Genomic DNA, 25,935 nt, shown 5'->3' on the forward strand with positions numbered 1-25,935 from the left:
CCTTCTATAACTGGGCTTTGCACTCACAATGCATTCATGCCTGATGGCAACTGTGGTAGAATATTCACATTTCTCTAGGACCAGATGTGTAAGTTGGGTGGAGAGTGTAGGTGGAAACTGGTTTAAGGGGTGCAATTGGCAGAAGCCAATAGGGCAGTATATTGTAGTACTAGCATTCAGAAATGAATGGTGATACTATATTTGTGGTTACGGCTGAAGTGCTGATGCTCTTTATGAGCTTATTTATGTATTATAAGTGTATTTTTTTTTTTGGTCCTCAGATTTGAGAGGACATTTTTTGTCTATAAATTGGACAGGGAAGCTACATATGTAACTAAACTTTTGGCCATATCATACTCTGTAAAGGCATATTTGCCAAAGTGCTAGAAACTTCACGTATTTGTTATTTTAATAAAATAATTCTTGGAAGGATATATCTGGCAGTGTTTTTCGTGGTTGTTTTTGAGTTTTCCAGCAAATTGTGGTGATATTTTTTGACCATATCATCTCCAGACAGATTCCCAGAGACCGAATATTTCTGATGCCATTTGACTTGTTGATATGTAGTAAATCCATCAGTAATGGTTTGGAGGATACCTTACATGTCAGATGCAGGTCACCTATAGCAGTCTGTAGGATGCAGAGTACAGTGATAGGGCTTTGAGTCATTCCATGTAGGACATTGTTTAGGTCTTGTACCATTTGTATGTCTGTGAGCATCCAAGTTGTTGCATGTGTTTGGACAAATACAGTACATACCAAAGGGGGCATTATATTCAATGATTGGCCTAATGAGAGCTCAGTAAAGTTGGACATGACATCCATAGTTCTAGATACATTTCCTTTGTTTAGAAGCTGTGCAATATAGAAGGACTTTCTTACAACAATAGACATATGTCAGTCAAAAGTTGGGTCACTGCCCACATACATTCTCATATCCAGACAATTGGGTCAAGTCTTAGGAGTGTATTTTCAGTGTGGTAGTTCCCTGGGGTAGATTACTTCCCAAAAGAAACAATAATGCATTTATTGGCATTCAGTTTCAGTCCATGATTTTGGCACCAATTATTTATTTGGGACAAACCTACCTGATGGATGGCTAAATCATTTAGGGATTCAATGACTGCTCCTAGCTTGCAAACTTAGTCAGTCGGAGCCCTTTGGTATTGCCTTTTACTGCACAAAAGTAGATGCTAAACAGGAGAGGTCCTAGCAAAGAAATCTAGGGATCTCCACTGGTGAATGATCTCTTACATTTAGGATGCATCCAGGGATATGTCTTTGCTGGAAATCATCCTTGCCAAAATGATTTCCAGCAAAGACATTTTTGATACAGAAAGGAAAAAACTTGAGAAAATGTTTCTAGAAAGGGATTACCCTTATTCACAAATAAAGAACATTAGTGATTATGTTTATAGCAGTTGGGGGAACAAATATGAGCCTTTGTGGAGAAAAGGTTTAATCAGAGCAAGACCCAATGCTACACATACATCTTTAAGGAATACCGAGGGAGATGGAGAGAATATTGCAGGTGAACACATGGTCAAAAGAGAATTTAAAAGGGCCTTTGTTTTAGAATATAGTGCAGGAGCAACTATTGTTAGAAATGCTGTTGAAAAATATTGGAGGCTCTTGACATCTGATGAAAAAATGATGGAAGTTGTGGGGAATAGACCTCTGTTTGCCTATAAAAGGGCCCCCAACTTAAAGAAAATTTGGAAGGAAATATAAGTAGTAAGGGACATAATAAAGGTACAAAAAATGTGGCAACTGTGTGCAATGTAAACACATTTTAGAACAGTCAGTTGTCAATTTGAGAAATGCAGCCAAGACCATTATATATCCTAGAAATGGGAAACTACAGTAGTAAAGGAGTGGTCTATTTAGCGTTCTGTAGTATATACCCAGCTTTCTATGTTGGTAAGACTGAGAGGTGTCTTAAGAGACAGACTTATGGGCATGGGTATGAAATAGGAGCAAAACATATTAACAATGCTTTATACAGGCACTCTACCTACTTGACACCATCAAGGTACCCCCAAACACCCTGATTCTTGGTGACTTCAACTACCCCAACATAGACTGAATGAATTATTCCTGCACTAATGTACTCACCTAATGATTCCTTGACTTTATCAGTTCTAACACACTAGATCGGCTGGTCTTATCCCCCACAAAGGGAGATAACATACTGGAGTTGGTTCTCACCCAGATGGGCGACCGCTGCACCACTCCAATAGTATGTTCTTCCCTGGTGAGATCAGATCATCGGTCTGTCTCATTCAAAGTTTCCATCCCACCCAATCCCTCCCCAGCTGGAACCAGGCTAAAAACGTCTCAAAAGATGACTACAACCTCCTAAGGGAGGTTATCAGCAGCTTCACACCACCATCTCCCTCAGATAATGCAGACAACTATGCTGAACAGTACACCAGTGCAGTATACAAGCACCTGTACAACTGCATGGACTCAGCCACACCCAACAAAACTAAAATCTGCTCCTCAAGGAAACACAAATCTGTCTGGTAGATATGCTCTATCAAAAGGCTTTACAACAAAAGGAAGAAACTGTTGTCCAAGGGTAAAAAGGAACAAATTCCAAATTGGAAAAACTCCCTCCTCTGCCTCAATAAGCAAATTAGATCACTAGTGAAAACCTCCAAAGCCAATTATGAGTTGAAACTAGTGTCCAAAACAAAGGTAAACCACAAGTCCTTCTTCAGTTATGTTAGGAACCTCCATGGCAAAGCCCAAGTTTGTTCCAAACTAGTACTTAATGGTACCACTTACACTGATCCTGTGGACTTAGCCAACCTGCTGGCTGATAGGTTCAGCGCAAAATTCACTCCCTTATTGCCCCCAAAGGCCCAGCTGACATCCCCAATACCTGTCCCACACCTCACATCTCTGTAGATCAGGTGTTAAAGGCCCTAGCCAAGGTAAATAACACAGCTATCATGGGACCTGATAGTATCCCAGACTGTATTCTGCACCATCTCCAGAAAGAACTAGCTTCGCCATTGAGCACCCTATTCAACCACAGCCTAAGTACAGGCTTCATTCCAGCAGAGTGGAGAACTTCCATTGTCATGTCATCCCTTTGCACAAAGGTAGTGCCACTACTGACCTGGGTAACTATTGCCCCATCAGCTTGACAAGTCTGATCTGTAAAGTCATGGAGCGTATTATTAAGGATCTCATAAACAAGGACATAGCCAGTCTCCAAGCACTTGACCCCTCCCAATTCGGATTTGTCAGGGGCAGATCTTGCCTACTGAACCTAGTTGACTTCTTTGAGACTATCACCAAGACCCTGGATGAGGAAAGTCAGTACATACAGCTTACCTTGACCTGGCAAAGACCTTTGACACAGTCCCTTACTCGGGCATCATTGAAAAGCAAACACAACTTGGTGTTAATCTCTGTCTAGTCAGATGGGTGGCCAACTGGCTCACAGATAGGGCCCACAAGGTCAAAATAGGCATTGCCACCTCCAACAGCAGACCTATTACTAGTGGTATTCCCCAGGGATCGGTCCTGGGACCCTTACTGTTTGGCATATACTTCTCAGAGGTCCAGGCAAAGAGAAAAGGCCTGTGGCTGACAAAGTTTGCAGTTGACTGTAAGTTGGGTGTTATAACTGACTCCCCAGTTGATGTTAACATACTGCAAGAGGGTCTCACAGTTACAAATGACTGGTGCCAAAGTCATGGCCTTAAGTTAAACGCAAAAGAATGTGTTATCATACCATTCGGCAAAAACATGGCCCCTACTGATTACCACATCAATGGCAACCTCCTAAGCACACAACCTGTGGTGAGAAACCTGGGTACTCGGGTTGACAACAATCTCACATTCAATCATCATGTGGTGGCGGTGGTCAGAAAAGCCTTTTACTTGGTTCATCTCATAAGTAAAGGGATTGCATCCAGAAAAAAGGTTATTACCTCTCTGTACCCCTCCCTTATTAGACCTATAATTGAGTATAATGCCCCATTTGGTATGTACCTCTCCCAACACCTGCACCAATTGGAAAGGGCACAGAAATACCTCACAAAGAGAATCCATGGCTTCTAACACCTATACTATGCGGACAGGCTTAAATCACTATCACTCTACTCGGTATCATACAGATTGCTCAGAGGTGATCTGTGTCTCGCCTACAAGGCAATGTCAGACCCTGCCCTACTGGAGATGCTCCATATCTGTAAGTGTAACTCTTCCTGCATTACCCACTCAATAGGCCTAAATCTTTTGTGCAACATCAATGAAACCTGCTGGAGAAACAGGTTTGTCTCCCAGAGGCTGTCCCATCTCTGGAATAGACCTCTCATACATGTCAAACAGAATACCTCACTGACCCCCTTCAAATGCAACCTTGATGAGTGGATGGGAAACCATCAATTTATTCCAGGAGTTCCACCTTTGTCCCTCACTGACAGGGGTGACAGATGCTGACTGAGGTTTCTTTTTTTGGAATAAACTCTTAGCTAGGCTTGTAAGGGCCCCAGGGCCATTAGCCTAGTAATCTCCTATGATCCTATGATCCTATGAATTGTTCTGATTTCAAAGGATTTTTATTTGTATATTAGAGAATGTGACATCTTACCCAAGAGGGGGTGCATGGAAAGATTTCCTAAAGGTTACGGAGTTTCGGTGGCAACTAAGGATGGATGCCACACACCTCCCAGGAATTAATGACGACTTGTCCCTAGTTCCAGTGTAAAAAATAAAGGCTAATAAATACTAATATTTTTATTTTGATAACATTACTAATATAAGATGGATTGGTTATTTTAACTTTACATGTTTATATTTTACAAACACCTTTTCACCTTTTAACATCTGTGAACAATTTTTATTGGGGTGTTTATACCTTTAAGATCTGATTGCAAGCATTTTACCTGTAGATGGAGAACCTTTTAAAAGCAGCATTTAATGTGTATATTTTAGATTCTGATGAAGTCTGCTGTATAGAGACAAAAAGCTATTTTGTGTCTTACATAAGCTTTAATAAAATTGTGTTAGTTTATTTTTTCTGACAGTCCCTATTTTATGGATCCATTTCCACAGCAAGAGTTATTTGTTTGGTAGTTTCTCTCCATCAGTTCTTGTAATAGCAGTACTTTCCTTAACCACAGATGTATTAACACTGGAACCCATGCCAGTGTTCAAAACTACAAGTAACGAAGTTACTTGATGTCTGCATGGTTACTTCATGTGTTAAATGTTGAACCAAAGCTGTCAAATTGCATATGTAAATTACATGTTGGATTTCAAAGTGTTGATCCTGAGGAGAGCATACAGACTCCTGAGATTATATATCAGCACCAATCCAAAGCTCAAAAAACATGAAACCACCACATCAGAAATAGCAACATCCACCAACAAAAACAAAAATATGCAATGCTACTGCTGCAGATATTGACACTCACAAGGAAATCATCAAAAGCAAAATAAGATAAATGCTATTATTTGTTCAGTGCTTTTATTCACGTAAACTTACTAGACTTTTACAGAACACATAACTTTACAATCCACAGGTATTTTAAATAAAAGGACCAGTTAGTCATATGACACGACAAACAACCTTGTAAATACTTAAATATCTTAAATCCACGTAGCACTAAATATTTAAATATATAAATATGACAACTAATAATATATATAAAAAGCATTTTAAAGTCATTTATTACAACCTGCCATAGTCTATTTCTCTTAAGCCTCAATACACTAGTAATAATGATGTGTTCCTTCCAGGTACATTCTCAGCCCTAGATGTAGTTGCCAGACTAATTCCCTTTGTTCTTCTACTTCTTCTCAACGCCTTCTCATTGGTTTCCTTTCCACATTTTACAATGTGAAAAATTAAAAAAAATGTAAAATGAATACAATTCTAGGAGTGCTTACATATTGCATTCTTTATATTGTCTCTGGTAATGTCATATTGATGTCATAAACATACTTACAAAGGCTTCTAAAAGTCTTTCCCATGTGATAAGTATAGCATGTTTGGCATACTGCAAAATATACAAGTCACTTATAGGCACAATTAGTGTACCATGTTTATTTTTATTTATTTATTTAGTTATTTATTTATTTACCCTTGTTTACTGTAAAAGTCCAACTGGGTGATAACCATTTTCAGCGGAGACCCAGAATGAAAAGCTCAGTTTGCTTACATTGCATTATACTAAGTTCCAGTTAATCACAGAGTAGCTACATTTCTATTTACATTTATAAACAAACAATAGTTACATTTATACATTCTAAGATTTTACAGAGGTGGAAGTTACTAAAGAAAAAGCCCACATGCAACTTAATGGATTGTACAGGCAGCTGTTATGTATAAAAATTATTTTGCCATTTCATTGAGAGGTTGGGAGTATTTTGTTTAAGGAGAGTGTTCGGAAAGTATCATACTGTGAACACAAAGTCTTGACCTTGTGATGAGCATGTGCAGGACCAGGACTGGTTAAGATGTTTAAGTAGTGGTTTAAAAATATGGAGTTTGTCAGAGAGTTTTATTTGTGTGGGGATACTATTCCAGAGTTTAGCAATGTATTGGGAGTAGAGCAAGTCTCCTGCAACATTATTTGACTTATTTTTAAGTAATAATTTGTCAATAGAACGGATGCCCCTTGCTGGACAGTAGGGCAGTAATAAGTTTTGTAGTGCAGGGCATTTTTTTATGTTGAATGAGTTTGTGTGCTGTAGTTAGTTGTGAATATGTTAGGTAGTTGTGTAATTCAAGCCAATTTAATTGCTTTAAGCTATGACGATGGTGGGTCCTATGAGGGAGACTGGTGGCAGATTTAGCTATTTTTTTTTCTTTCCTTCTTTTGAGTATTGTTTAAGTTTGTTATGATAGGAGTGTTATATAAGACAGTTGGCAGTAAGAAGGTGATAGCTAGAGGTTTTCTTGCAGTATCTAAGGAATCCACTGATCCTATAAAGACAGCCTAGTTTCTGATGTGTAGATTTAATGGTGTGCAGTATATGCTGATCATATTTGAGACTGTCATCTATTATAATCCCTAGAGGTTTACTGTGAGTTACAGTTTCAATGACAGCATTATTTGCTGACTGTATGGTAAAAGATTGATTTTGGTACCTTTCTGAGGTTGTTGTGTTGTGTCTTTCGGCTTATCCAGGTTAGGGTTCACCACAGCGGAACTCCGGTCCGCTAATGTTTGGTACTGGATTTTTACATGCCAAGTTACCAGCCCTGACGCACAACCTTCAACGAAGGTATGCCTATTCATGCATGCCTACACAGAAGACGCTCTAGCTGAGAATCGAACGGGACAACGTCTTGCTGTGAGGCAACAACGAAAGCATTAACTTAGTTTTCTTGGGGTTGAGGAGGAGGTTTGAATATTTCAGCCAAGTTTCTACAGGAACATTTTTGAGTAATGCCTTGGAGCATATTTATTCTTGAGACCACACATATTAATGTTGAGTCATCTGCATGCTGAGCTAATCTAGTATGGTGAGTGGAGGTGTGGAGGTCATTAATAAATACATTAATTAGGAGATGACCCTGGATAGCACCCTGAGGGACACCAGTAGTAACTGGTTGAAAAGATGAGTAGGTCTGTTGCCATTTAACGGCTTGTTGCCTTCCAGGTAGGTTACTAAGAAACTGCAACAAGGAGTATTGTGAAATTCCTATTGTTGACAGTCAAATGAGCAGTTGCTGGTGCAAGACAGTATTGGATGCCTTTGACAAGTCTAAAAACATGGTAGACACAAGCAGACCACTGTTTCTACGTTGATTTATTATACTGGAAAAATGTAGTAGTGCAGTAGTGGTGATATGCTGGGGCCTAAAGCCATGTTGTTTTTCTGAGAGCAGGTTATTTGAGGTTAGGTATTGCAGTAGTGCAGTAGTGGTGATATGCTGGGGCCTAAAGCCATGTTGTTTTTCTGAGAGCAGGTTATTTGAGGTTAGGTATTGCAGTAGTGCAGTAGTGGTGATATGCTGGGGCCTAAAGCCATGTTGTTTTCTGAGAGCAGGTTATTTGAGGTTAGGTATTGCAGTAGTGCAGTAGTGGTGATATGCTGGGGCCTAAAGCCATGTTGTTTTTCTGAGAGCAGGTTATTTGAGGTTAGGTATTGCAGTAGTGCAGTAGTGGTGATATGCTGGGGCCTAAAGCCATGTTGTTTTTCTGAGAGCAGGTTATTTGAGGTTAGGTATTGCAGTAGTGCAGTAGTGGTGATATGCTGGGGCCTAAAGCCATGTTGCTTTTCTGAGAGCAGGTTATTTGAGGTTAGGTATTGCAGTAGTGCAGTAGTGGTGATATGCTGGGGCCTAAAGCCATGTTGCTTTTCTGAGATCAGGTTATTTGAGGTTAGGTATTGCATCGGATGCACGTGGATGCATTTCTCTAATATTTTGGAGAGGGGGGAGAGAATTGCTACTGGCCTGTAGTTATTAAACTGTTTTGATGTGTTTGCTGCCTTTGTGCAGTGGTATGATGTAGGATTTTTTTTCCACAGTGATGGGATGTATCTTTCTGCTATGAACCTATTAATTAGTGTGGACACAAGGAGAGCTATGACTTCTGCAGCCATGATAGGTAGTCTGGTGGTAGTTGGTTTACAGCAAAGGAAGTAGTTTTTAGTTTAAGGAGCAACTGCATTATGAGTTAGGTAGTTACTGGACTAAAATGGAGGAGCTGTAGGTGGTTTTGGTTGAACAGGGATAGAGAGAGGGGTGCAGATATATTAGAATCTAAGAGAGATAATATTGATTGCACAAAGTAGGAATTAAACTTTGTGGGATAAAGTCTGTCATATTGTCTGTTTTTGGAGAGGGAGTGGTGATCTTGCCAGGGTGGAATAGTTTATTTAGTTTTGACAAAAAAAGTTTTTAGTTGTTTTTGTCTTCGTAGGTTGGTATAGTATGTTTGCTTATCCTGTTGGCTATGGAGTTTTGCAAGGTTTCTAAGATGTGTAAGTTGCTGGAAGGCATTTGGAGTTCTACTTTTATACAAAATTGTCCATGATTTTCCCTTTTAATCATAATTTTCTTTTTGTTTCTTTTGTCAGCCATAGTGCTGGCTTTGTACTATGTACTGGTGCTAGATTATTTAAGGTCTATAAGAATATGTTATTAAAGTGTTCTACAGCAGTATCTAGTTACAGTTATAGTGGTTCAGTGTTTTATTGAAAATATCTTTGCTGAAATTGGTTGTACTTCATAGCTGATTATAGATAATATGTTTATCTAGGTTATGGTGAGTTCTAATAGCATATGTTGATGTATGGTCATTTATACTATCTGAGAGGCAGCCTACTTTTGTCAGTTTGTCTGATCTGTTTGTAAGAATCCAATGTGATGTTGCATGTCTCCTTGAAGTTTTGTTGATTTTAGTAGGTGTGGTTATTAATTGTCTGAAGTTGTACAAGTTAATGGATTCAGTAGATGTAGTGGAATTTATGAGTTGCCAGTCTATATTTACATCTCCAAGTATTACAGTTTCATAGGTAATTTGCTGGGATATCCAATACAGGATATTTCAGCAGTATCAGTGTTATTCCCTGGTGGTATATAAATTGCTGCTAAACATATAGTTTTCCTATTGTTGACTTTTAGGAGTGTCATTAGAAGTTAAGTATGCTGTTGTAATCGACCTGTTAATCCTAAAGCAAACTGCCTCGTTATTTTATATATATATATATATATATATATATATATATATATATATATATAGATGCACTGTTTGCAAAAGCCACAACTAAATATGCCTACTTTCATTGAAGTGACGATCTCCAGGCTTTGCCTTTCCAACACACATTAAATGGTGTTCCAACTTTTATATGTACATTTTGTAGCAGCCCGAAAACAATTCTTAAGTTTTTCATCACCTCATTTTCCCATATTCTATCCCAAAATGCCTTTTCATTCATTCATTTATATGTCGTTACCATGACATTATCAAAACTGTCATTTGTTTTCATTACAGGTACAAACTCTCCACTACCCAAAACTGGAATGTATGTATCCCATTTCTTTTTTTAAAACTATCATAAATTGGAAAAATAAACATTGGATAACCCCTTTGCTTACACATATCACATAAAAATATCCATTTCTTGTAGAAAAAGAAAAAAACTGTATGACCAGAAATCATTCTTGCTAACTTGGCGATTTAGCCCTTTATAAGACTTTTTTTCTGAAACATTGGATGGCAATTACTGAACTGAAAGCATGAATTTGCAAAGGTTGTCTTCCTATATATACTTGATTCAAAACATGAATTTTCCCTATTATTGTCAAGGTATACATCCACATAATTAATACCCTCATCTGAGCTTTGGTGTGTAAACTTAAAAAAATTCACAAATGTAGCGAATATATTCCAAAACTTTGATCAACTTTTTTCCAGGAGTCAATCCTAGGATTGTATAGTTGTTTGAACTAGGATATTAGCAATTTCCTTTGGAAGAGAGTGTACAGTTTTATTGTGGCATAGTTCTGAGCATTGTTGGCTGTTAGCTCTTACCTTCTTGACATAATTAAAGTAACATTTGTAGCTATTTTGTCTTCAGTGGCTATTTTAATTTTATACACAGCATTGTACTTCCTAATAGTTCCCTTAAGCGCTTTGCTATTTTGCTTAAGTGTGCCCTTAACATAGGTAGAATGACACTTCTGTATCTAGAAATGCTGTTAACTACCTATTTAATGCATTTACTAGTGTTCTCTATATTTTAAAGTACTGTACCTAGTGGATCTGCATTTATTTCTGGATATTTTGTGATCTAAGTTAGAAAGCTTTGGTTTAAAACTCTAGTGGAAGCAGAGGGAAACTGAATAATGGTTAAGGTGTTTGCCTTACAAACACAAGGTGCAGGGTTTGAATCTCACAAGGGATAATTGGCTAGGCTTAAAATGTCTCGCAAGGGCAGTTAGCTTAGTACTAATCTACGAACCTATGAATGTTTTCTGTCCCTACTTAAAGAACCCAGGAGTGTGTTGTTCTGTTACTGACCCAATGGCTGTTTACATTCCTTTTGAATTTTTTTACCAGTATAAAGTAGTTTTGTTTGTGCAACACCTGGCTCATTTTCACATAGCTCAATAATTCTTGGCAACAATGTCACTCAAGTAACTTGATTTAGATAATCTGCAAATACTGTTACACACTTATTTATTTCTTTTACTTTTGCTGTCAGCATCATAAAGTGCTGTACCTGGGAGACTTTCACCTATTTATGGCTATTTTTGTGATCTAAATTAGAAAGTTTGTTTTAAAATTCCAGTGATAGTAGAAGGCAACTGAGTATTTTCTGTGCTATGATTACATAAGGAACCCATGTGTATTTGTGAATCCCTGTCCAGAAGGCTGTTTGCATTATTTTTGAATTTCTCTGCTTGTATAAAGTAATAGCATTTAGGTGATACTTTCCATAACACAGTGGAGGATAGCATTACCTTGTATAGATTCAGCCACTTAGAATGTTAACTTTCTCCATAAAACCAACTTCCTAATGCCCTTCAGTAGAGACAATATGCTACAGTTCCATAATGATCCTCTGGTTCACACATTGAGTAGCACTGCACTTTGTTTCTAGACTTAAAGTGTACTTGTGAACTTATTGTCATTTTTTTGTCCAATAGCCTTCCAGTAGAACAATTCTAAACCCCAGCAGTACCACTCCCCCTGCATATATTCGCAATTTCCAACTATCTTTGTAGCCAGCCTGGTAGAAATAGGCATCCTGAGCCAATGTAGCAATTATCTCAAGTTTATTGTTAATCACTTAATACTTAATCTGATACAATGTTTGAGACATGCAGTTACACAACATCATTGGAGGCAATGTTATCACATCCATCCACTGTGAATACCAAATAGGTTGTAAGCAACACTTATCACCACACTATACCTACCACACACAGTAGAGACAAAACACATAGACCTACATTAGTTGAGACCCTTAAAAGCAACCAACTTAAACTACAAAGCCTCTGAAATGTCAACTTTACAAATGCACGCAAGTCCTTGTACCACAAGTACACATATGACATTGTCATAGTACATATGAAGTTAAAAGACCTGAGACATGCCTACTTGGACTATTTGAAGAAAGATATGATAGAGCTCTCAGAAAATGTGTCTGAGACTGGTATAAACATTTACCTTCACCTAGAATGATGCAGCAATGTCAACGAAAGATAAATGACTTCAACAATTGGTTTAGCTTCTGCTGTCATTTTAAGGGGGGGTACAATCTCTCTCTCTCTCTCTCTCTCTCTATATATATATATATATATATATATATATATATATATATAAAGAGAGAGAGAGAGAGAGCATATGGGAGGAGATGGTAGACAGTCCTAACTGCTTTGCAAAGGGATGACCAGAACCTATCCCCGCTAAGGCTTTTGTATATTGTCATAAACCTTACCAATCCCCATAGTACCTTTTTTAGGTATTGTCAGTCTTCAAAAGCTTTTAGCATAACAAAAGAGAACAGAATTTGGACAGTATTAATATCCTGCTGTTCAATGCTAGTAACCTCAACAAAAAATCCACTCCTTACAGGTACTCCTTCCCTTGGAATGCATTGACATAATCATCATCAAGAAGACCTGGTTGAAGGCTACTGAGAGCACCCCATTGGTGGAAGGCTTCAGAGCATTCCATGCATTTAATCCACTGCTGTATATTAAGGTACCAAAGGTGGCAGTATCTCTATATGCATAAAATAAAGTTTAACTTCCAGACTCATTAGACAGGCTAACAATCTGAAACTCTGCCATGTTCAGCTTTCCATAAACAAGACCACATATCACATCATGCCAACCTTATGAACCCATCTGTGTCCCACTTATCGCACACCTCCTACCTAAGATGGAGTCCCTTAGCATCTATCCAAATACCATTTTCCCACTATTAACTTGAAGACCTATACATTGCCTAACATGTTTACCCAAAGATTTCTAGACTTCACAAATATAAACTTGCTGGACCAGCTACTTCACATCCCAACCAGGGGAGACAAAATTCTGGGCTTGGCTTGCACCATTATAGGACATCTCTCTTCCATGCCAATTGTAACACCCTCCCTATTCACATTGGACCATAAATCACTCATTTATATCATAAGCCAGAAGCATCAACAGATGGCTTTGTATTCAGAAATCATATTATAGATCATTTTCTAAAAGTGATGATCTGCCTAATCTCAGCATTCTCTTCCACCCAGACGAATTAACTGTGAATGTGGAATCCTTCACTGTCAAATTCCATGCACATGTAAATGGCCACATAAATGTATCTGCAACCCCTAGAAAAAATATAACGCTACATTTAAAAATAAACCCCTGCAGCACGCAAATTTAAATAGAATAGAAGAATCAAGCTCATACCACATAAAAAAGTACAATTCTTCAAATGTCAAAAGCAGGCACGCTAAACTTAATAGGGAACTCTGATCCCTGATCTAATCAATCAAAGCAAGATATGAGGTAAAAATAGTCAGTCATCCTGGAAAAAGATAATTATAAAGACTTTTTAACTATGTTAGACATTTCAGAAACAATACTCAGATCTGCACAGACTTAATAAAAAACTATTTCACATACTCTGACCCTGAGTACAGAGCTAATCTGCTAATGGACATATTTAGTTCAAACTTCACCCCCTTATCCCTACCACGCTCATTGATCACATACCAGCATCCATCCCACCCCTCAACATTTCTATGAGCAAGTCTGTAAAGGAGTATCAAAGGTCTAGCCTGCCAAGGACAGATAACGTACCAGCATGTCTACTGGTCAGCCTGAAACATGACCTGCCAAATCCCCTACACAGGTTATGTAAGACTGGCCTCCAAACAGAGTTTGTGACAGAGGAATGGAGAAGTGCAACAATCATTCGCTAGCACAAAGCTGGGGTATTAACTGATCCATGTAATTATCTGCCAATCAGTAAGACTACTAATCATTATGGACTTCATAACTAAGGACAGAGGCAACCTGCTAACTCTTGACCCATGCTAGTTTGGTTTTGTTGAGGGCAGATCCTGACTACTTAATTTGGTTAACTTCTTCAAGAAAGTTACTGAAGCAATGAATGAGGAAAAATCTGTATACCCTATCCCACACTCAGGTATAGCTGATAAATCCATGCAGTTAAATATAAATCCATAAATAACTCACTGGTAAGCAAACTGGCTCTCAAACATACCACAAGACATTAGGGTGGGTGTTCCTCCTTAAAAGGACATGTGACTTGTGGAGTACTCCAGGACTCAGCCATTTTGTCACTCCTGCCTGGCATTTACTTCTCAGAGGTCAGAACTAATGTTAAGAGCTTATAGCTGGTGAAGTGTGCAATGACTGTAAACTTGGCACCATCATAAACTCCACTAGTAACACAGTTAATGAAAAAACGGGAAAATAAAACTAGTAAATGCAAAACAATTCCCGTAACAGAACTCAATGAAGGCTGTCCCACAAAAAACGTCACCATCAAACAGACTCCTCAGTCCAGTGTAGTAATTCACGAAGATTTAATAAACACATAGCAGGATAAAAATACACAAGTTAAGCACTTTCATTTCCTCAAGCAACGGAAACTTCTTCAGAACAAACTAATCAACCATCTACCACTCATATATACTATCTAGTTAATTAATCTAATTAAACTTTTAATTCACTTCCCAAACAAATTTAAAGAAACATAGTGGTATGATTATTGTTACTGAAAACATACAATTCAAATATTTAACTTGTATTAGTATACTAAATGTACACTTAATGCTGTGTTACAAAAGCCACAATAAAAAAGACTGTAAAGATAAATAAAATAAGTTAAGTTAAAATTATATCAACTTCTGACACTTAGGATTTAAAATAAAAATATTCAACATATCAAACACAAAATAAACATCCAAAAAATTGTCCGATATGTACACTCATAAAATCATCTGTATGTCAAGTGTTTGTTTTAACAACAATGTATGTAAAAAACCAAAACTATATATTGTTATACCACAACTACCAAAATAAAATCTGTAAATTTATATATATATATATATATATATATATATATATATATATGAATATATAATGTACAATATATAATGTATATATGTAATGTACACAACTACATCGTTAGTTAAATAAATCCCTATGGTTTTTAACCTTGTCTTGTGTTTTCCTTTTAAATTTATTAGCTCTCAGTTTTAAAGCTGGTAAAATAGACATGTGATCGTTCAACCCAGGGGGTATATTGGAATCCAGTCTCAGTTGCCAGATAAGTTTCCTGAAACCGAGCTGGTTTTACCCAGTCACCAACTCTACTGTTTTTAGGTACCTTTTCCATAACCCAAAATGTAAAGGTGGCCTGTTTACAAGTTAAGGTGTGCCTATAAAGGGCATTAGTTTCCTTTTTCCTGGTAATATCATATGTGTGTTCATACACCCTCTGACGTAAGTGCCTTTCGGTTTTTCCCACATAGTGTGCCCAACATGAAGTACAATAAGCCAAATATACTACTCCACTGGTGTAACACGTGCAATAGCATTTCCCTTTTAATGTAAACTGAATAGTGGGTAGTTTAATTTCATCTGTATTCGCCATAAATGTACATTGGGGGCATTTACCACAGTGGAATGTGCCCTTTCTATTGTTTTTATCCTCTCCTTGCCATTTCCTCTCAAAAATAGTTTTTAAAAACATCGTTATGTTATTTTGGGAATTACATTTTGTTTTCAAGTCACCTTTTATGACCAATATTATTAAATATTACCACTTTTTGGATGACATTTTGATTGTGTGGGGGGGTACACTTGAAGAGGCCCTGGAGGCTTTACAGTATTTCAATGAGTCCACCACCTTTCTCCAATTTACACATGAATTTAATATGGATGAAACACATTTCCTGGACTTAACTATTAAAAAGGATTATACCAATAGAGCATTTATATCTACTATTTACAGGAAAGCTTGTTTGTCGAATTCTTATCTCCACTATAGTAGCAACCATCCCCCATTACAGAAGAGGAACATTGTCAAGGGACAGATGGTCAGGGTGGCCCAGATGACAACAATGTATGAGGAATTGATCAACGAATTAGATTATGTACAAAAGTTATTTTTGGAAAGAGGCTACCCTAATTCCATAATTTCTCCATTAAAGGAGGAAATATTAAAGGGATGGGGGACAAAATATATTCCCTTATTGAATATTGAGACTATGATTGATCACACTACTATGGACAATAATTCTGATGATGTTAATCACGCAGTTTCTAGTATCCCCTTAGGAACTCCCTTTGGTTATGACATACAACGCTAATACTAATTTAGTAAAAAAGGTTATTAATAGGACCTGGGATATGTTCAAGAGCATGCCTAACAGTGTAGGTATATTTGATAGATGTTTACATTACAGTTTTAGAAAAGGGGAAAATTTAAAAACTATTTTTGAGAGGAAATGGCAAGGGGAGGATAACAACAAAAGAAAGGGCACATTCCACTGTGGTAAATGCCCCCAATGTACATTTATGGCGAATACAGATGAAATTAAACTATCCACTATTCAGTTTACATTAAAAGGGAAATGCTATTGCATGTGTTACACCAGTGGAGTAGTATATTTGGCTTATTGTACTTCATGTTGGGCACACTATGTGGGAAAAACCGAAAGGCACTTACGTCAGAGGGTGTATGAACACACATATGATATTACCAGGAAAAAGGAAACTAATGCCCTTTATAGGCACACCTTAACTTGTAAACAGGCCACCTTTAAATTTTGGGTTATGGAAAAGGTACCTAAAAACAGTAGAGGTGGTGACTGGGAAAACCAGCTCAGTTTCAGGGAACTTATCTGGCAACTGAGACTGGATTCCAATATACCCTCTGGGTTGAACGATCACATGTCTCTTTTACCAGCTTTAAAACTGAGAGCTAATAAAATTAAAAGGAAAACACAAGACAAGGTTAAAAACCATAGGGATTTATTTAACTAACGATGTAGTTGTGTACATTACATATATACATTATATATTGTACATTATATATTCATATATATATATATATAAATTTATAGATTTTATTTTGGTAGTTGTGGTATAACAATATATAGTTTTGGTTTTTTACATACATTGTTGTTAAAACAAACACTTGACATACAGATGATTTTATGAGTGTACATATCGGACAATTTTTTGGATGTTTATTTTGTTTTTGATATGTTGAATATTCATATTTTAAATCCTAAGTGTCAGAAGTTGATATAATTTTAACTTAACTTATTTTATTTATCTTTACAGTCTTTTTTATTGTGGCTTTTGTAACACAGCATTAAGTGTACATTTAGTATACTAATACAAGTTAAATATTTGAATTGTATGTTTTAAGTAACAATAATCATACCACTATGTTTCTTTAAATTTGTTTGGGAAGTGAATTAAAAGTTTAATTAGATTAATTAACTGGATAGTATATATGAGTGGTAGATGGTTGATTAGTTTGTTCTGAAGAAGTTTCCGTTGCTTGAGGAAATGAAAGTGCTTAACTTGTGTATTTTTATCCTGCTATGTGTTTATTAAATCTTCGTGAATTACTACACTGGACTCAAGAGTCTGTTTGATGGTGACGTTTTTTGTGGGACAGCCTTCATTTAGTTCTGTTACGGGAATTGTTTTGCACCATCATAAACTCTCAAGAAGACACCAACATCCTCCAGGAGGGACTTTTTCAAACAAATAGCTCATTTCAAAATCATAACTTAAAACGGAACAAGTTAAAATGTGTAATAGTATGTTTTGGCAAGCATGATATCCCCTGAAGTAATAACACACTCCTAACAACTGAGCTGTTAGTAAGGGACCTGGGAACCCATGTATTTAAAATAAATCAAAACAGAGCATGAATGCACTCAAGTTGACCAAATAACTGAAAAAAATAGTGCACCAGTTGGCTGAAAACCACAGTGCTCCCATCCACCATGTAAAAGACTGGTGTCCAAAAAAGTCTTTATTCAGAAAAAAAAAATCCAAAACCAAGATCATAAATGACAAGTCACGTGAACAACAACTATTGGATTTATGTGACTCGTGATTTACATTTCTGGTTTGGATTTGTTTTCTGAATAAAGACTGTTTTGGAGCCCATGTAGTTAATGAGCTATCATTTGATCACCACATGTGTCCTGCTGCAAGAAAGTTCTTCTTCAGTGCTCTTTTTATCAGTAAGGGTATGGCATCCAGGTCCAGAGAAGTGGTCATCCCACTGCATTCTGCACTCATTATGCCAATCATTGAGCATAATGCCCTCTTCACTATGCACCTGTCCAAGCACGCAATACAACTTTAATGACCACCACACTTTCTCCTCAAGAGATCCATGGGTCTACATCATAAAAGCTACACTGACTCTCTCAAAGCCTTATCCCTCTTCCCAATGTCTTACAGGCTACTGAGAGGTGACCACTGCCTCATTTACAGAGCCTCTACCTACCCTTTCCTTTCAGATCTACTTCAGATCTGCAAGTTCGATAGCGATAGAAACACCCATGCAAAAGTTCTACTTCTTTTTTTGTTCCCCCTCCTTGTTTCACTCTTCAGCACTCTACCTGATACCCCCTCATCCATTACCAGGTGTACCAGCCATCAGTCTATTCCCTTGGTCTTTTTCCATTTGGGCTGGGGCCAGTACAGAGCTTAAGGGAATCCTGCAGGGTCTGTCTGAATACTTCCGTGAGGAGTAGAGATTTTTTATTTGATGCACCTACCCATTCCCACCCCCCTCCACAGCATTCACCAACCTTTTCTGTGGGCTATTCCCCTCATTAACTGGGCCTCCACTCATGGAGCATCATCAGCAAATGCCTTTTCTCCAAGGATGCGTCTGCCATCACCTCTGCTCAAGATAATGTAATCCCTTCTGCAACTTAAATGCAACATGCTGGAAGGACAGATATGTTTCACTGAGAATACCACTTCTCCGGAATCATCTTCTTCTTCCTCTCCACTTATAACTTTTTACTTACCATATTCATTTGTGACCTGGTTAACTGGATGGGTAACAGCAAGATCATCGTTGATTTACCACACGTATCCCTTATGGATATGGGAAACATGTAACTGCTTGACTGCCCTAGGTCATTTGTACTTTTATTTATTTATTTATGTATGTAACATTTGTTTACTGGGAAAGTCTAACTTGGAACAAGCCAATTTTCAGCAGATGCCTGGGGAGAAACACTCCAGATGCATGCCTTTGTAATGTGGGAGAAATCGGGAGCACCAGAAGAAAACTCACAAAAACGTAGGGAGGACATGCAGACTCTACACAGAAGGCATCCCAGATGAGAATCAAACTGGAGAACCTCTTGCTGTGAGGCAACAATGCAAACTGTTGCACCACTGTGCTATACTTATAATGGATGTGGATCTAGTTTAAGATTCTAGGCCAAATAAACTGATTGGTAATGCATAGCTAGGAATCTAAACATTCTCACTGACCAATAGCTTAGTAATTACCTATGAACTAAGCCAGTTCTTTCTCTTGTTATATAATGTGTTTATATGATTATTCTACCTTAGGTTCATAGGTAGGTACTAGGCTATCTGCCCGATGGCATTTATAAGTCTAGCCAGAGTGTGTCAGCTTTCGCTACCCCATTGATTAATTAACTGAGCCTCTGTCAAGAAGAGCCAGTGAAGTGATCCTAGAGGTGTATTTTCTGTTACCCATCCACTCGTCAAGGTTTCTCTTGAAGAGTGTTAGTGAGGGGCTCTGCCTAATGTAGTTAGGAGTTTTGTTCCAAAGCATGTGGAATCTCTGTGACAGGAATCTATCCCTCCAGCATGTTCTATTTATTGTTGTGGTGAGGTTTAGCTCACTAGAGCGAGTGGCTCACAGTGACTTGGATTTCTTTAGGTGGAGTATGTCCATCAGTTCTGAGTTGGACATGGCTTTGTAAGTCAGGCAGAGATCACCTCTGAGTAAGCAATATGCCACTGAGTACAGCTGGAGTTTTTCCAGTCAGGCTGCATAGGACATATGTTTGAGGCCAGTAATCCTCTTGGTGAGGTACTTTTGTGGTCTTTTCAGCTGTTGGAAATGTCTTGTGAGGTACATCCCAAATGGAGCATTGTACTCTATGATGGGTCTGATGAGTGACGAGTAGAGGGGCACTATAACCTCTTTATTTCTAGATGCAAACCCTTTAGTAATTAGATGGGCTACATGGAAGGATTTCCTAACTACTTTGGCAATATGATTGTCAAAGGAGAGATTACTATCTACCTGGGTCCCCAGATCTCTTATTACCTCTTCTGTATTAAGGGGGCTGCCACCTATGTGGTAATTCATGGGTGTTTTGTTTTTCCCAAACGGGATGACTATGCATTTTTTGGCATTTAGCTTCAGACCAGGACTTTGACACCAGGTGTCCGTCTCAGTAAGGCCCTTTTGGAGAATGTCCGTGTCAGCTGGAGAGTCAATTATGACTCCCAGTTTGCAGTCATCGGCAAACTTGGTTAGCCATAGTCCATCTGTGTTTACCTGTACTTCTGAGAAGTATATGCCGAACAGTAGGGGTCCCAGGACTGAGCCTTGTGGGACACCACTTGTGACTGGTTTAGAGTTGGACCTGTAGCCCGCTATTCCTACCGTGTGAGTTCTGTCTGTAAGCCTGTTGGCAACCCATCTTGTGACGTAGGGATTTATGTTCAGGCTGGTGAGTTTTTCTATAATTCCTGTGTGGAGAATGGTGTCAAAAGCCTTGGCGAGGTCAAGGTAAGCTGTGTGAACCACCTTTCCCTCATCTATGGCCTTGGTAACAATCTCGAAGAAGTCAATCAGGTTTGGTAGGCATGATCTGCCCTTAAAAAGCCGAACTGGGTCAGGTCAAGTGTTTGGAGGTTCCCAATTTCTTTGTTAATGAGTTCCATGATGATGCACTCCATAGCCTTGCAGACCAGGCTAGTCAGGTGTATGGGGCCATAGTTACCAGGGTCAGTTGTGGCCCCTCCTTTGTGGAGCAGAATAACCGTTGCTGTGCACCATTCTATGGGCATGTAGCCTGTGGAGAGGCTGAAGTTGAACAGTGTGTTTAGGTGGGGGGGTTAGTTCATTCTCTAGTTCGTGCAAGACGCAGCCTGGGACACATTCTGGCCCCATTGATGCTGTTGTTTTGGCTTTTGAAAGGGCTGTTTTCACCCATGCGTCTGTGATTTCCGGGACACTACACTTTTCCGGTATTGTTGTGGGCCCTTTTGGTGGTGAGAGGGGGGTGAAGTTTGCACTGACTCTATCTGCCAGGATGTTGGCAATATCAGTAGGTTCAGTATATTTTGTGCTATTTTGCACTAGTTCAGGGCATATCTGTGAGTTGCCACTTAGATTCTTGACATAGCTAAAGAAGGCTTTGTGGTTATCATTCAAATCCTTGGCTATTTTTCTTTTGAAGTTAGCCTTGGATGATTTTATGAGGGACCTTAGTTTCTTACTGATACTGATCAGGGATGTCTTTCCTTCTTGAGATTTGCTTTTTTTCTGAACTAGTTTCCTCCTTCTATTGCATAGCCTGTTTATGGCAGGGGTCCACCAGACTGGTTTCCTTCTCTTAGGGGAGCGAGTCTTGGTTTTTCTAGGGATGGCACGATCCATGCATCCTTGCAGGTGCTCATAGAGTGCATTTGTAAAGGTTCCTGCATCTTGGACACTGTTATCCTTTAGCATGGGGGCTGTGAAACTTACACAGGGTGATATATATGTGAATATACAAGAAGTGGCCATATTTGTAAGGATGAAATCAAGGATACTGGTGTCCCTAAAAGGATGTTTAGCTATTTATAAAAGAAAGAATTTATAATATCAAGGAGGTATTGTATGTGTTGACCACTGGCAGTGTAGGTCAGTCAGTTTAATGATAGATAACTGAAGTCTCCCATTACAAAGGGACATAGAGGGTGTGTAATGGCTAGCTATGAAGGGGTAATTAGTCTTGTTTATTGTAACTTGAACATTTGGAGTTCAAATGTGGTATCTTAAGGAATCTGTCATGAGATGATGATATTCTAGACATATACATATGATAAGCACTTTGCTCAGAAATGGAGGGGGTGCTTACATTGCTTTGAAACTATGTCTCTTTTACTCTGAATCTGTGAATGCTTGCAAGTTGATAAAGACCCCAGCATTTATTTATTTTTTAAGGCCTCCTGGTGCTGAGTAGAGACACATTAATATGTTCCAAAGTAGAATACACTAGGCTGGAATGTCCAGCAGATGGACTCAGCCTTAAAAAGGCTCTATGGCACTATGGAGACAGGAAAGGCTTTAGTCCGAATATGAAATCTTTGGTAAGAGGGGGTGCAGGCCATTGCTAGCAAAGCAGGAACACTTGCCAACCAACCATCTCATCCCAAGATGACACAAACTGGATCCCCTTGAATGACAGCATCTACAAAGTCAATTACAAAAGCCAATTACCTTGCGTTTGAATCTCACCATCATTTTATGTGTTAGCAATATCCCACTCCAGACCAGTTTCCTGCCTGCTTTAAACATACAATTCAAATATTTAACTTGTATTAGTATACTAAATGTACACTTAATGCTGTGTTACAAAAGCCACAATAAAAAAGACTGTAAAGATAAATAAAATAAGTTAAGTTAAAATTATATCAACTTCTGACACTTAGGATTTAAAATATGAATATTCAACATATCAAAAACAAAATAAATGCATAACAAGCTCATGCATGACCCTCTGGCTAGAGCACCTCAGGTCATTCACCCCCAGCATGGACCACTATCAGATCATAATCATATCTGTCACGATGGAGGGATCTCAGCACCCTTGTTACAGCCTAGATCTTAGCTTCATAAAGCTGTCAAACTATTCTTAATCAGCTTGGTGAAGGTAGTGTTCACATGCCTGACAGTGGAGAACCGTATTACTAAAACACTACCATGGTTGGACAGACACTCAATGAGTTGTAAGGGCTTGCATGATGCACCCTTCTGACTCTTAGAGGTACTGGTACTGGCTGTTGGGAGTGAAGTGTTTGAATGGTGTGTTGCACTGAGAATTAATGTCTGATGTTTCTTAGTCTTTAGCCTAAGAGGTTTAGAAACAGTACTGTAGTTAGGGTGGGGTGAGAGAGGCAATCAACTCAGGTGTAAAATGTTGGGGGGAGTGACTAGCCGATCCTGATTTCTCATTAATATAATACCAACTTTTAAAAGCCAGCATTGCATTTGCAGTCAAACTTTAGTGCTGTATTGCTTTGTGTGTGGTCTAAACTGTAGCAACTGCTTGCTACATACTAGGAGGCAGGCTGTTACAGTTTAAAAAGAAGATTTTTTTTTAACTGAAACATGAGCGCCATAGTGCTCTGTGCAGGCAGGGTTCAAACTGTAGCAAGCAGTTTGCTATAGTTTAAAAAGGAGAAATTATTTTTTTCTTTAAATAAAACAAGGGCTCTATGCAGACATGCAGACAGGATATAAATTGCAATAATCATTTGCAACATTTGTAGCAGTTTGCTACAGTGTAAAAGAAATTATGTTGAAGGTGGTTTAGGGATAAGACACAGAAGTGAGACTTGAATGGCTAGGACAGTAGTGGGGGAGAGGGGTGTCAAGCATCTGACCACCTGGTTAGTCTGCCAATAAAAAAAATAGGTTCATAGGTTCATAGGTAGGTACTAGGCTATCTGCCCAAAGGCATTTCTAAACCTAGCCAGAATGTGTTGGCTTTCGCCGCCCCCTTAGTTTAGTCTCCTGTGCCTCTGTCCAGCAGAGCCACTGAAGTGATCGCCGGGGTAAACTTTCTGTTTCCCATCCACTCATCAAGGTTTCTCTTGAAGAGTGTTAGCGAGGAGCTCTGCCTAATGTAGATTGGAATCTTGTTCCAAAGCATGAAAAGTCTCTGGGACAGGAATCTATCCCTCCAGCACATCCTATTTATTGTTGTGGTGAGGTTTAGGTCCCTAGAGCATGTGGCTCGAGGGGATATGGTTTACTTTAGGTGGAGCATGTCCATCAATTCTGAGTTGGACATAACCTTGTATGTCAGGCAGAGATCACCTCTGAGTAGGTAGTATGCAACCGAGTACAGCTGGAGTTTCTTCAGTTGAGCTGCATAGGGCATCTGTTTGAGGCCCGTGATCCTCTTGGTGAAGTACTTCTGTGGTCTTTCTAGCTATTTGTCCATTTTTTTTAATGGAAGAGCTGGGGATGGGGTGGGATTGTAGCTCTAACCCTAAGCCAGTCACATTTTGGCTTATTACAACAAAGTGTTTTTTTTTTTTTTCTCTCTTCATTTGAAGTGCAGAGGGAGTAGGGCACTTGTTCTCAATACCAGCCCAGGGCATTAGCTGAATGAGCTACACTTGTGCTTGGGAAGTGTTCCATAGTTATTTAACATTGCAGTTTGTACACATTGTTTTTAAGCTCTTCAAAGCCTTGCTGTCTATTATAGAAAGGATTATAATCTGGTTGCAGATCATCAACAGTTTAATATATGGTTGAGACGTGGGTGACAAGAAATTCGCTCTTGATGTGAATCTTGGCATCTATGTATTGAATACATAATTAAAGGTTGTGATCAGAGGCCCAATCATAATTCTGGTAGTGCATGGAGCTTTGTCTGCTCCATGTGCAACTAGTTACAGGAAAAAAAAATCTGAAGTGCTTTGCTGGTTTTCAAAGCTGTAAAGCCCTTAGTGAGTACTGCAAAGGAGACAGTGTAATAGTCTGTGTCACCTTGGCATGCCTCTCAAATGTCCAGATTTTAGCAGAATGTTCAGAATTTTGATTAATATGTTTGTTCTGTTCTTCATAAAATCTTTGGTTTTTGGACAAATTACCGAGGACTGAAGTCAATAAATAATGACATTCATTTGAGTTTCAGACCTTGCATTATTCAGAAAATGTAGGCTAACAAATCCTGTTGTTCTAATTACTTTTTAAGTTTATAAGAGACAGGGACACTATCATTATAGACAGCAGGCAGAAAAAAATCTTTTTTTTTTTTTATTCTGGTGCTGTCTTTTACTGGTCAGTACTGGCAGATTTGACTTCCTAGCATGAGACCTGACCTTAACAATTTAAGCAGGGAGTGCTTTAACATTTGTTAAAATCATGTCTGTCTCTGTAGTAGCACTTAACTGATTTGTCTTTTTCCAAATATCAGAGCATAATCACCACTCTCCATGCACTACATGCTAATTATAGTTCTTATAACACACATAATAATTGCTTACCATAGGTATGTAAATTACATTTTTTGCTGTCCTTTTTTTATGATGTAATGTTAATTGCACATATCATTTAATTATTTTCTATCTTGGTTTCTTTGCTGTTTAGTCTGATACTTATTTTCTGTCATATCTTATATTCCCACAAACAATGTCTGCTTCGTTTATTTTCATCGCATTTCTTTTGTTTACAAATCAAAGAACACTTCAGTACAATGATACTGTCTGCTTTACACTCTACTTATTATTTCCGTGGTTAACATGTATTTGATGCAACTGACATTTAATGTACATTTCTCTCATCATTCTACATGCACTGTATTTTTCATGTATTCACTGTGAAAAGGTTTTACTTGTGAAGTGCTCCTGGTCTAGGTTATGTCACATTAGGGCTTATTCATCAATCCACATATCCATTTAACAAATAAGCAAACAAGCAAATGTTTATGGCTTATTTACCTTATGGCATATCATAGGTTCATGAGTTCACAGGTAGGTACTAGGCTATTGACTCTAGGGCATATATAAGCCTAGCCAGAAAGGTACCCTGGCTTTCGCCACCCAAGAAAATTATTTTCCTGTGCCCCTGTTGAGCAGAGCCACAGAAGTGATCCTCGGGGTGAATTTCCTGTTTTCCATCCAATCATCAAGATTTTTCTTGAAGAGTGCTAATGAGGAGCTTTGTT

The sequence above is a fragment of the Protopterus annectens genome, chromosome 8.part0 (assembly GCF_019279795.1).
Source record: "Protopterus annectens isolate FY-2018-M chromosome 8.part0, PAN1.0, whole genome shotgun sequence".
NCBI lineage: Eukaryota > Metazoa > Chordata > Ceratodontiformes > Protopteridae > Protopterus > Protopterus annectens.